Genomic DNA, 14,635 nt, shown 5'->3' on the forward strand with positions numbered 1-14,635 from the left:
TCACACTGCGACTTGCAGCACCTGAGAATCGGCGTACTCTGCTCCTCGTGCTCCAGTTGCCGCCCACGAGATCATAACACGAAAAAAAGCGATGTGATAACCGAACTCCCAATAATTCTGATGCTGCGATTATATTAACAGATCGTGGAGAAACGACAACAAAATGGCCGACTCCAGACAGTATAGGTATACAATCTGTTTACCGTTACTGTGCCCAGCCCTTTCCTGCTACGTTCAGGCACAGCACTCACGCTTAACTCAAACACTAAGAATGTTCTCCAAGCATTAAGGAGGCACGGCTCAAGGTGATGGACTAGGAAGAATTTCGTTTTAAGATTCCACTGAACGAGCTACGATGGTATGTGTGTAGAGGAGGGAGGGAGAGATACTTTGCAGAGACGTTTTTACTAATCGCAAGCCAGATATTCATGGGTAATATGCGCAGAAAAATTTGATTTTTAGGAATATACTAAGAGCTGTCACAAAGATGGTCACAAACGCAGATCACCGTAAGGGATGTCAGCTTTACGAAGTATTATTATCTGTGTGACACAAACGCTAGACAACCTATGATAATAACAAAACAGTCCTTACGATAGTGAATGCTCACAACTGTCTATGTTGTCTATGCAGAGTTTAGTGAAAAGCTCTGAAGCACACACAAACGTGCCACCAGAGGCGCAGAAGAAGACTGGTCCACCAAGGTGCTCTACAAATGCAGACGGATTACCAGCTAAGCTTCGGTTTGTGATCCGGGCTTACGGAAGTTGTAAGCCAACTGTTTTGCTCCCTCTCACACAACCTGAGTCGCCAACGAGCCACTGCACACACAGACACAGACGAAGACTACTTCAGCATTCTTTAAACTATTCCGAGTTCAAGACCGGGTCGTGAAAACTGCAGACACCAGAAAGCCCTGCTCTCAGATACACAAATATCTCATAACGTTTACGGGAATAGGTGAGGCAGCTTTACTATCCTCCGCAGAAGGTCAGAAGTGAGAGCCTGGAAGACTGCCAGCGAGTGTGACGACCATCTCACCTGCCCTCTCTGCATGCTTCTCCACACGAACGGCGGATGGCGTATCTGCTCGATACAGCATGTTCCGGACTTCGCACAATGTCAAACGTGTGGCTACTCATTCCCCTTAGGCTTCCGCCAGTGAGAGTTTCAGTCCCGTTAAAAATCAGGTGTTTGAAAGAAACACTTGCCACAGCATTCATTTCGCCGCTTTGCGCAGTGTACGTGTTTGATGTTTTCCAAAGGGCTGGCTGTGCAATGTTTCGCCCCAAGCGTCATGCGAAATGCGCGGTCACACCGACACGGTCTCTCACCACTGCCACCGGTCTCAATATTGCCAGTCTGCAGGTACGCTGGGAGTGTCAGTAAACATGTTCACAGCCTCAGCTGAAAGCTGCGCACTTAATTGGGAGGGGGAGGGAGAGGAAGAGGGAGAGAGGAAACAAATATGCGTTACCCCCAAATCATTTTTTTAAAGTGCCAGTAGGTAGCTCTTTTATCATATGTAAACACGCAGAGGAAAATAATGACAACAATTCCTTAACCACTCCCTGAATCAGGTATGTTTGCGGCAGACGAATGTAAAAATGAGATGAAATGCTATAGGTAACAAATACATTGTCCGTTTTTATCCTCTTCCTATCGAATCTCACCTGGGACGTTTGACGTGAAGCATTTGTTTGCTCAACATCTGCGTATATCACAAGGCCTCATGCTATTAGTGTGCGCGTATTTCAGATGTAAGCAAGCATTCATTTGTATGTAGAGTCCCGAGTTGTTTTTTTTTTTTTTTTTTTTGAAACCGAGAAATATGTACATCCTTTTCACATACGCACACACGAACTGCGCGTGCGTGAGAGAATTGCAAGTAATGTTCTTCAATTCATAGCATGAAATCTCAATGAGGAAAACGTTTTGATATACAATTCTTTAACACTGGTTTACAAGTTTAAAAAAAAAAAATTAGTAAGGAGTTGATGTAGTTCAAGCTTGTGAAGCCTCTCACCAATCAATACATAATTTTTGAACAAAGAATTGATCAAAATAAAAGTGCGGCCTATGCTTTTCACTGAAAATGTGAAACGCTCTTCCAAATAACGCTGTGTCCCTTCCTGTTGTGCAAAGGAACGAATGGACTGGTATGCCACAAATGCGAACAGTTCCATTCTGGTTTTCTCTGATCATCTTCAGGTATTGGCTCTCAGTCAAGTAAGCGGCACGGCCGCGGAGCCACCACCACCATCCATCAGCCGAGAGAGGTATGTGAGTGGATCGGGAGGAAAGAAGGAAGGGCGAGGCAGACCGATACAGACACAGAGAGAGCGGTAAACTGACGTCTTCAAGGTAATGTCACGACCCACTGGAATAACAAACCTGTGGATGAGGAATTCAGCAGCGGAGGTGGGGATGGGGAAGAATAGGAATCTGAATCTACTGCTTTCGGATGAATGGACAGAGTACACAGACCAGGTGCCCAGAGGCTAACAAACACATCCACGGTTCTCCCATCCCCACATATACTGGCCTTTAAAACTCTTTTACTATTTCCTTCTGTTTCCGAACAGAAGACAGTAACGCTAGCACACTGATCACGTTCTGAACAAATACAAAAATATTTATCAGCAGAACATCCAAGACATATTGGTATAACATAAATTATCAAGGAAGCACAAGAGGGACTTCCTGGATAATTTATGTTATGTCAATATCCACTGCCCTTAAATGTAACTATTTTGCTCCTTGCTCTCAAAGACATGATTCATATAAAATGCTGAAGACAGCCCGATCATAACTGACTGTGGCAGCATCCAGCTGCCAGCAGAAAAGATAACCCCGAGGGAAACAGCTCCGCACATGCCATTACAAGCAAAACGTACACTACCGAAAAGATGGAAACGTAAGGCCTTAAAAATACAAAACAACAACAACGCGTAAACGAACAACTCTACCATTATGACAACAATGTTGTGAGAATATAATTACACTTGCTGAAGAGGGATTAGGTTTTTAACTCGTACTCTCACCACATGGCAAAATTCCCAGTCCCGTGCTGTTTTGAGAGGACGGCAAAACAAATCCAGCTTGAGGTTATGGACATTAAAAATGTAAGTCTTACACTGCATGGCGAACCCGAGAGGGTCGTTATGCGCATCAGCGATCTCTGACGCGGATACAACCGATGTTAAAGGCAGCGTGTGACAATAGTGTCTCACCGGACTGTGAAGGCAGCACAATATGAGTTAGCAAGGATGACGAAACAAACTCTGTTTATGCAGTACAAAAACATTTTACGACGGGGGGAAAATCTTTACCACTCTTTTGCTGCTGGATTATTTGCAGCTTTCCCAACATAAACACAAGTATCTTGCTGAAGAATCGTATGTTGTCCGAGAAATTGGCGGTTGCTCCATGCGGGAAGCTTCAACGATTCGAATAACTGCCGACTGAAGGTTTCGCCTTGAATATTATTGTGTCCCTGCGATCGCCGCCGGCGGAGGCGACCATGAGTGTGTACTTATTCAAATCGACTGGATTGAGGACAGCGAATGCAAGGGAGGTTGATGGGTCGGAGGTGGGAAGGAAGGACGGCCGGCCGGAGAGAACGCTTGATCGGTGACAACATCGTTCACTACACACACCCGGCACTGTGCAACTAGAAAAATGCAAAGAACGCACTGGGAACACGAGCTACCGTCTACGAACATCCCAATTTATACATATTTGACAATTACAAAGAAGTAATGTACATTTTACACGAGTAAATGAGCAAGAATAAGCAATGCTTTTTTAAAGTAAATAACAGGTTAACAAATAAAAATACAGATAGTCCTGAGTAACGATGCCTCACTTTACCACAAGTGGGTTTGAAGGACAAGGCAGGAAACAAAAAACTTCCAAGAGTCGGTGCTTCAGGAATGAAGTATTAAATAAACCCTTTTAATTCTTGTCACTATGACTCAATTACTGCAAAAAGTAAAACCGTGATTCTCAAAGAAGCCGCTAAAAGCTTGGCTAGCTGAAACACTAAGCGCGTAGAAACGATTTTCTACGTAAGATGTGCATTGATTTAACACCTTGTAGACAATTCACATGAAACGTGCACGGCTGACAGGAGCACATGTTATCGCAAAGAGGTCAATGAACGCAACGAGATGATCTCATGAACTGGCCTGGCTCCTTGTTCGAGTGTTATTTTAGGTCAGTTCGTGGAACAAAGCACGCATCACCAAATTTCGCTGTGTCCATCATGAAAAAAGACATTACAGCGCATTCCAATACACAAACTATATACTTCTTGTTACTTGAAAGTAAACAACGGTCGAACATGAGCAAACTTGAGATCCCTACCGTAAACAAACAGCGATATAAAGCGGTTCTGATATGCCATCATTGACGTCCCTAAAAGCCGCTAATAATTTTGATTCCCCCTCCCCTCCCACTCCTCACAGAGGGAGATTACCCTGAAGCGTTGAACGATAACGAAGATCACAGGCTATCATTCTACACCACCGACCAGCCCATCGTGTGTTTACCAAGACCAACATTAGCTGGCGTCTGACCGTGGCCTGGGAGGCTGTCTGGCATATACTCAATGACCGCATTGATTCCTGGGCTGAGATGAACACAAGCAAACTAAGGCCCGATGCTCCTGACTAAACGCGACTACCGACGGGCCGTTCAATATATACAATATACAATATATACAATCGATTTCCGACCAATCACGTGAAATAGCTTCAAAAGGCCTTTAAAAAAAAACCCCAAACCAAAACAAAAATCGACTAACCAAATACATGTAGCTCAGTAATGGTCGCTATAACATGTTTTGATCAAAGGTTATATTACCGGTTTGGCGGGAGGGGAGATTTATACGCTGTTCGCGCGAGTTTGTTTGTGTGTGAGAGAGCAATTTATGGTAACAATGAAGTTGTTTGGCAACCGAGCAGCAGCATCATCAATTTACATCAGAGGTGGGATACGTCTGGCCCGTTAAATCATTTGATACGGCCCACCAAGACAATAGCAGATTCAGTAAATCTGTAAGGGTTTTGATAGCAACATCTACATGTTTAGTGAATATAATAATAAAAAATTTCTGATGGACAAGCAAAGAACTTCCCCTAACGGATAGACCGTACACATAGAAGCAGATGTCGGACAAACACGTATGCTTTTCGCCTATATGGACGATTTTGGAGAAATATGCATAAATGTGACTTTCGCCCCAAGCTCAGGGTCGATCACTTCCGGTTTGATGGCGGCTGTAGATACGCGAAGCGTTCTTTACTCATAAATTAAAAAATTGTCAACTTTGCTGTGTACGTTAGAGTACAGTTCAAGCATAAAGTGTCCAACATTATCCTTTCATGGATTTCTAAGGGATGAGCAAGTGAAAAAAGTCTTGGCTGGTAAAAATTTGTTTGCATCTATGGATGTATTTGCGCACGTGCAAACATGTCTGTGTGTAGACACTGTGAATGCCACAAATTATCTAGAAGAGGTATCTTTGTACTAAATAGTCAAGATTATTATTATTATTATTATTAATGTACTTTCACCGCAAAACCAAATTTGTGCATTAGGAAAAGAGATGCTGTTGCCATATAATCTGTCTCCTCTAGGAACGCTTTAATTATAAACATATATTTTGCAAACTCCAAACAGTTGTTTCGCTATGCTTTTGATACGAGCAGAGCATACTTTTTTGCGCATAAATTTGCAAAAATCCGGATTGTGGTGACTCAGGGGACAGCTGTGCCAGGCAGGCTGGGACTGTACACGTTGCAAAATGTTGACACACTGTGGCAAAACTAAAACTTGACAAAACATCAAACTAATTTTTAAACTTTAGATAATTTTGCATGTCCCGCGAATGATGTTATAAATATCAAAAGGAGGAAAAAAAGGTTCCCCACCCCTGGTGTAGATACTTAATGCAGAAAGACTATAACTGCTGTCACATCACTGTCACGCGACATATTCCTAGTATCCTGTATACATCAGTAAAGATTAAGTGATAACAAGAAAATCCAGAAAAAACCCTATATCCCCACACACGCTAATGATTTTAATCCATCCAAAGTTGTAAAGAAGTAATTAAAACGTAATAATATCATCTGCCTGCAACAAAGGGTTGAACCGGATGATGTCAGAAGCCATCAAAACTTTCAAACGACCTGCTCGTCAAAGGTGCAGCAAACAGCCGACAAAGTTGTGCACGAGTATCTCCAAGTGATCTGGATGACAATCATGATTACACTCAAGTGTAATTATCTATACTGACAAAAAAGTATAAACAATTTCCAGTTTACTTCAAAGTTTTGCCCACTGCTCAGACAAGGCATTCTTAACGTTGTGTTTCCAATCGTAACTGTGTTGATATACTTGAGTTTGTTCTGCACAACACACGACGTGATGCCGACTGTCTTTGAGCCTGTGCCAGCAGTGGCGTGTGCTAACCAATGAGCCATTTCTCCGTTCTATCCTCAGATAACTGGCAACCACCTGTTTCTAGGGCAACACACATGACTGTTAATGCGAGTGCCACCAGTCTCACTTCACACAACAGGTGTGCGACCGACAAATGCACTGCCTTACAACCTACAGATGAAGGCACGCCTTAACATAGCTACCTTCAGTCCACACACATACACATACAATATTACAAAGAGGCAGGAGCAGCATTCTGGTAAGACTTGATTGCAAGAATCAAACACCCAGCAAGCTGGCCACACTACACTGCGTCACAAGCAGTGACAAAGAAAAGGTTAGGCACCGACCTGCAGAGCGAAATCAATATCCAGGGACACCTTGGAGCATTCAACCGTTGGTACGCGGCTCTCGGTCAAAAGCTGAAGGTCGTTGCTCGAGTCCCACACGCCCGAAAACTGCCCCGCTGCAGGGTGATTCTGGCGGGAGGCAGGCCGTTGTGGCGGCGATGTCAAAGCGCAAAGAAGCAAGCCCTGCAACTGCGAGCTGCCGTCTTGCGGAATCTGGCCCTGCCCTCTTGGCAAACGCGTTCGCACGCAAGACACCCACACGCATATCCAGCGTGCTGTGCCACACACGGCAGCTGACGGGGAGGAAAGGCTGGCAGCAGACTCCGCCGGGTCGGGTGCTTCCTTGATGTGCACAAAGCACCGTGCCCTGTTGCCAGTCGATGTATCTTGGATAATTATATCACCCGACACATTCTGGTCTTTCCAGTTTCAGGGCTGCGATGCTGTCGATTCACTATGGCAATTGCTGCACGTCGATACTACAAGTTTCGAAAATATCAAATGCAATCAAACCTTTTTTTTTTTAAAAAAAACTTCTCGCTAGAACACTGCGATGAGGTACAAAGCGGGGTGCTCCACGACATATGTTTGTTACTGCTGCTCTTGATTAAATGCCAAGGCTTCACACGTCATTAACCATAGAATTCAAATAGGTACACATGGGGTCTGCTGCGGGTAGTGCACACCATCTGGCAAGCTCGGCTGCATTACACAATTCAACCACAGTAAAGCGTCTTTTAATGGTGGGAAAAATGACTATCAAAGCAAGATCATTCCCAGCATATCGCGATAAATCAACACAAATCATCTGTTTGCAAGTTCACCGTCATCCCTAGTCACAAAGGGTACCCACGAAACTTCCATTCCTGAACTTCTTCGCACAAGACGCTACATACAGAGAAGTTTCATTTAGAAAATAACGACACAATTAAAAAAAAAAAAAAAAAACCCCAACAACTTTGCTTCAACTAAAACATTACTACTTCTCAGTTTAAAGAAGTAAAGGAACCCTTCAGGCATCCACGTTCATAAATAACTCGCAAAATGGTCTGAGATATCTACGCCCACGCACCCTATTCATTAAGGCAAACGAATTTGATCAATTTTTATTTTAAATAAAGTTTTTATACGAGATTATAACAGAAGATCGTCTGCATTTTAGTAAAAGGTAGAAACAGCGACAAGCACATTCTTTGACTCCAAACTCCGAGAATACCACCACCTTAAAGCATTCCTCCGTTCCCACCTCCACCCCACAGAACGCAAACAGATTTTTTTCCCCCCAAGACTGAGTCACCGACAGGTACGCAAGAACTGGTCGCTCCTCTCCCCGTATTCACCTCCGTAAAACCGTAATGATGGTGAAGGTATATTTTTCTCTCCTGCCGTCCCCCACCTCCCAAAATATAGGTACTTCTAACGGAACGCGAAATTTACGTTAGCAAACGGCCTCAAAATCTGACTCCTACAATAAGCGTCTTTTGATGTAATAACCATTGATTTGACCGTTTGTCACGCAGGTCATCATGACCGAGTCGGCGACTGGCTTCGGTGATGCGTGAAGTGTAACGAGTTTATGGGGGAGGGGGGGGGAAGGGATGGGTTGCCGTGGCAACACGATTAACATCAGTCAAAAGAACGCCAACGGTAAACAGATGCTTCGACACAATCTTCTATGCTCACTGGTCCTTAATGAAACACCTAAACTTCACAGAAACTAAAGTACACAAGAATTATACTGGGTCTGCGTGCTGAAGCACGTGCGACGCGTGACTGAGTGTACGAGGAGAATCTTGCAGGTAACTTGTTGCTCACCCGACACGATCTTGCTATAAGAATGCGCTGTTTTGGTGCGCTTAGCGGTATGACCGAATGAAAAAAAACCACACACACTCTCTTCTGCTTCTCTTTCATGCTTTTAATTAACGGGACCTAAAAGGAACTGTGAAATAAGAGCCACAGTCGACATACAATTATGCCACTCCTTTATGTAATGACATTAATTATAACGATTCAGACAAAGGCCAACAAAACTTCTACACCCCCATTAAAAGGAGTCTAAAAACTACTAATGCTGGGTTATGGGATCGGTAATGTTTACTGATCGCATAAGATTACATTCGATATTCATTTTTGCTACCTGGACAAGACAAATGAAACGGTGGTCACGTGGGATCTCGAAGAAATCCCCTGAGACAATATATTTTCTCTCCTCTCTCTGTCGTATCGTGGTGACCTTTGCTCATCTTACAAAGAAACCGATTGAGCAATAATTTTATAACCGAGTCATGCTTTTATCATATTTGTAAAGAGATACTTGCCTGGAAATAATCCAGACACTTTCGGTGTCTACTGAAAACTGGTTTTTATTGTGGCGTGTGTGTGTGTGCGGGCGCGTGGTGGGGGCAAGGAGTGAGAGAAAGATAACATCGTATTCCACAAGTTTTATTATTATTTAGACAAATTCCTCGCCTTCTGATTTGGTGTCCAAATTGCTTTTCCAGTGACTGTTTTTTTTCCCCCTGCATATGTACAGGCACGGCTGATGGAGAGAAAACGATGTGGAACATGTACAACCGCTCTGTTGCAACCGTTGAATTATCGATCTCGAGGCCTTGACGAAAGTCAATAGCGGGTGGGAGGGACATCGCCTCTCGCTGAATTAAATCTCGCTCAGCACTACAGGCACACGTGCTACCCCACGTCCATCACCAGTCTCTCGGGGAGACGTTTAGCTACGATATGGGTCGCCTCCACTGGCACCAGCACCACCAGCATGGTCGGGAGTTCAATAAAAGGTTTGCGCATATCATACTAATATTCACGGGCAATGAAGGGGGAAAAAAACCTCACCCCAAAACAAGTAAACGAACAACCAAAAGATGCAAGAACACTTCGATCCTCAGAATAAAGCAAATTCTTAGGTGCACACACCTCACACATTTTCACAAAGGTAAGAAAGTAAGGTGAAGGTCGAATAAGGGGTGTGGAGTCGAAATGAATAGACAATAAAGAAGTTCAGGGGTATCTAGGGGGCGACACGTGTTGAACCCAGCCTGCTTCTTTTACTGCGTTTCACCGTCTCTGGGAAATCAAGTGGAGATTTTTCTATTGTGGACAACGGAAAGATTTTTATTAACTTGTCCGAACGGTCATCGATCCGGCAACCTCATCCTTTACTAACGAGCGCAGTAGCCACCTGGCACCATCACGATTTTTTTCTTGGCAATTCATGATTAAAATTAAGTTAGATATCTCTACCACTGACACGCGTGCCGGATAATGTCAACCCTGAACCCTGACGTTTCTTACAGTTTACAGTTACGGCTGGTCAACCCTATTGACCAGACGCAAGGATCAGCGCACCTACATTGCCTACAAAACAATCAGTTAACAACAATTTAAAAAAATATTTCAAGAACGCTTGTCCTATTCCCCACTCTCCCCCTAAAACGAAACTTTACCGAATTTGATGTGCACATCTGAAAATTTGCTTGTTCGGCGGAAAAATGATGATTATGAATGCTGATGAAAAAGATCCGATTTTGTGATTTTGTCTGACAAGGAAAAGATTCTTCAGACGCGTGCTAATTCTGTATCTGCTTACATACACTAAAGTAAACCCGACCTGACTGACCATTGCCTTCTGAATCCTCACAGTAAGGTTCTGTGTATTTCACAAGTGGCCTAGTATGTTCCACGATCAGTTCACTTGCAGCAAACAGCACGGCATTAAAAGATTTCTACAGGTGAAATGCTCCACTCTAAGTGATGATATGACCTCTGCTACTTTTTTTTCGAATGCAAACGAAAAATTGCACGGTACTGCCTTGAATCAAGTGGCAAGCATAAGCCTTTAACTTGTGAAACTAACGTATTTATCACCTTAGGATATCTATTACAATGTCTTTTAGTACTATGAGCGTTTGCCGTAGCCTTGTGCGCGCGTGCAGTGCATGCTAAACTCTTTACATAGTGTACTATGACTATCCTTTATTCCTGCAGATTACAACAAACTACTTATCTGCCTTTGATGCTTTTACTGTTAGCACTGGGCCATAACAGCTTTTGTTTAATTCAGTTGCTATTGATCTGGATTTCTATATATGTCGCCTGTTTCTGAGGATACCCCCCCCCCACCAGCAGCCTAATGTTTGCCGATGACTCAGTGGTGCTTTTTTTCTAATTGACATCACCATGGCAATGAACCAAAAGCTCTTACCTTCATGTGACTGTATGTTCGCATTCTCTGTTCGGGTGGGGGAAAATACAACTTAGCAGGATATTTGTGCTAAGTACTTAACATTTTTAGGCACTCTGCCTAAAAGCTATTATTTCAGTGCTTACGCCAAGTTTTGCTCTGCAGAGGCGTTGGATGTTGTGCACAGTGCACTCAAAAAGAGTTTTCAGAACAATATTGACAAGACCAAACAACTGTGAGAACCTCTAGCCTTTCAAATAGCACCAAAAAACCTATTATTTTCTTCACTCACATGCTTGCAACCCTCCCTCTTCTACCTCTCCTCTCACCCCCCAAAAACAGACAAGACTTATGCTTCAGACCTATTTGACATTTTATCACACAAAGTGGAAGAGGGAACCCCAAGTTGATCTATGGGAAAAATCTTACTGTGAAATGAAAATGTTTTGTCAAATTATCACCATGCTGATTATATATATAATATTTCATTTCCTTAGAATATTGCATGCTCTCTATACCAGGTGTCACTAGGAAGGTACCTGAATAACTTTATACTGTAAAGTTTTTTAGCATCATCTCCTAATCAAATGAACGTTTGCAGAATTTTTTTAATTCACAAAACCAACAAAGAGATCACCACCATTCTTTAGACAAAACTGTTGGTGTCTTTTGCCAGAAAAGTGCAAAATGCAAGAAATGAGGTTGCAATTCATGCATCATGTCCTGGTGATACTGATGATATGCATTTTACTGCTTTTACCACACCCCACTCCCTTTACAATAAAGTCAACATGTACATCCAAAGATAATGATGAAGAAAAGCATGAACAAATGTGCAAATACTACACTTGTTAACACTTCTAGCTGATACAATTTTGGCATGCTTAAAATGCTTTGAAGATAAACAAAGTCAGATATCATGTATGAAGACATTGCCTCTAAGATCAGCTAGCAGTCAGATAATATACACTTTTATTAAAAAAGAGATTTTTGGAATACAACATTACATAAGGTAATCACAAGAATTTACAAGCCTCATAATGGTTTTTATTGTATCTAAAATGAAAATATAATATCACTCTCTCTTTTCCTAAATTCAAATAAAAAATTGCCTGGTGCTACCTTAAATCAAAATTTCTGGCATGCTAAATTGTGGAGAGAAATAGTACTCTGCATCCTGCTCAACCTTCTCAATATTTATATACTTTGAAAAAAAAATTACACCATTCCAATCATATTAAAAACAAGATGTCAATGATGAATAAAATATTTAAAATGCATTTGATTTAATCAAGTAAAGGAAGGGAAACCCCAAAGGAAAACAGCAGATGAACACAATTACACCATATTACAGGATACATAATGAAGAAGCTAAATATGACGGAGAAAGAATTACACATCTGAAGGAAAAGAACTAAGGAAGACAGCCATATTCATTGTATGAAAAGTTAAGACTCCACCAATGCCACATTACAAGTCATTTAAGTTACGAACAGTGCAACTTAATAGTGTCTGTTTCAATGCATACAAAAAAATTAAAACAAATACATCCAAAATGTGTATCACCGGGAAGTGAAAAGCACTGATGAAAACATTAATCAGTCTTTTAAAATGTTAAGAAAGGCAGAATGCACTCCTGTGGAAGAATATACTACCGCACTGACAGATGAGATTTGATTATGACAGTAAAGTGTAAAATACAGAGTTGAACAGTGTACATGTGAACTCACCCACAAGAGATGAATAATGAAGATTGAGTGGTAAAGGAATAGTGAAGATGCCAATGACTGGCACTCTTCACTTGCTTTAAGATCAATCTAATCTTGAAAAAAAAACAAGGCTCTACAATGCACATAAATGATGATTGAACAGTTTTAGCATGAACGTAGATCCCCTGGACAGCTTGCAGACGATTTTTTTCACTTAACTGCTAGAACGAGGCTCGGGACCTCAGAACTTCCGGTTAAGCCTACATTGGTTTAGCGAAGGACTTAAATGGCTATGTCAGCAAAGTCTGCTAGAGTAACATCAATAAAGAAACACACAAAAGGCGGTTGATACTGCTGCTGGTAGAATGTAACTGCAAGTATCAAATCGTTCGGTGTAAATTTTTTTCCGCTTCCGCGAGCAGGAATATCGACAGATCAAGACAAGTGGCGAGCGGCTCTCATTCATGCTACAGGCCGCTAGATCAGACACAAGTTTCACTCCATTGAGAGCCAAGATTTGTTCAAGGCACTTGGAAGAAGAATGCATTAAAAAAGGCACTGATCTTATTTACCTCTTGCTCTTCTTTATCCTGTTCATGTTATAGTTCGCGACTACAAGGCGACAATTTTCACAGAGCCAAGGATTTGCCCATTAAAAAAAAAAAATAAATTTAGTTATTAAAAATCGCGTCATTCATTAAATTACTTGAGAAGTGTATTGATTAAATATTTTTCATATTGTTTTTAAAAGCTCGCTGTAGATGAATAGGCGTAGAACAACGAAATACCCGATTTTATATAAAAGCGAGAGACCGAGGTAAAGCATATATGCGAACACTTCATGATTCTAGATCTAGAAGTTTAAATACGATTCATATATTATTTATTATTTCATACGAAAGATTTCCGACTAGTGAAGCAAATACTTTTGTGTTCTAAATAGATACAAGTTTGGTTAAAAGTGCAAACAAGCAATACAGTTACGGTAATTATATTGTTGATATCAAACGTCTCATTAAATTCCATTTTCGCGCTGCTATTCCGGAAGTACGACCGGCCAGAGGCTCGCCGAGACTGACCGCGGATCACTTCGCAAGAGGCCGACAGTGAGTCTCGGCGTACAGACATCAGTCCACCTATCTACGTCCATGGTTTTAGCAACTATCATAAAGGTCTTGAGATTGTAATCTTTAAGGATTTTCCTTTGTGATCAAAATGAGTCGGAACCACATTAGTTTATTAGGCTATCACTAAAGAGTAACTTTAACCTATATGCATATAATATATGCTGGCTTCAATAGGTCTTTGTTTCTATTCATATAGATTTGGAAAAAATTATCTGCCACCAGTCCAGTAATAAAAGTTCATGATGCAATGGACTCCATGCTGACACACTGGACAATGGACACACTGACAGTTCTGATGGCATTCACTTTCTTCACATGAATGGTTACACTACAGGGGCACAAAGTGGTCTTTTTGCTTTGAGACCAGTGTCCATAATTTTTGTTTTTATCTGTTTTTTTTTTTTCTTTTCTTTTTTGTGGGATGCTTCAGCCTACTTCAGATGGTGGGTAAATCACTCTCTTAATCAACTTTATTTATATTTTGCTGTGCATTATGTCTGCATGTTTATGCAGGTACATTTGATGCCTGTCCTAAAATAGTGTGCTTGTGTGCCTATATGTATTTAAAGCGCCTTGAGTCTGGCTGATGCATATTTTTTAACAAAGTCACGTACAACAAAACTGATTAAACATAAACCCAAAGATGTGTAGTGTAAATAAAGCGAAAAGGAACCAATCAGAACAAATTACTCATTTCTTACCAAAATCATGTCATTAGGCTTTACAGTGGCATCGGAACAAGAGGGGCAGCCGTCCCTCAAAAATGATACTGAGGGAACAAGAATGTGAATGTGGATC

General features: G+C 41.7%; 1 protein-coding gene across 1 annotated transcript in view; it reads right to left on the minus strand.

Moving 5' to 3' along the window:
- LOC112557074 (disks large-associated protein 4-like) overlaps positions 1 to 14,635 on the minus strand; it is a 38,592-nt gene that overhangs the window by 23,396 nt on the left and 561 nt on the right.

This window comes from Pomacea canaliculata, linkage group LG2 (assembly GCF_003073045.1).
Source record: "Pomacea canaliculata isolate SZHN2017 linkage group LG2, ASM307304v1, whole genome shotgun sequence".
NCBI lineage: Eukaryota > Metazoa > Mollusca > Gastropoda > Architaenioglossa > Ampullariidae > Pomacea > Pomacea canaliculata.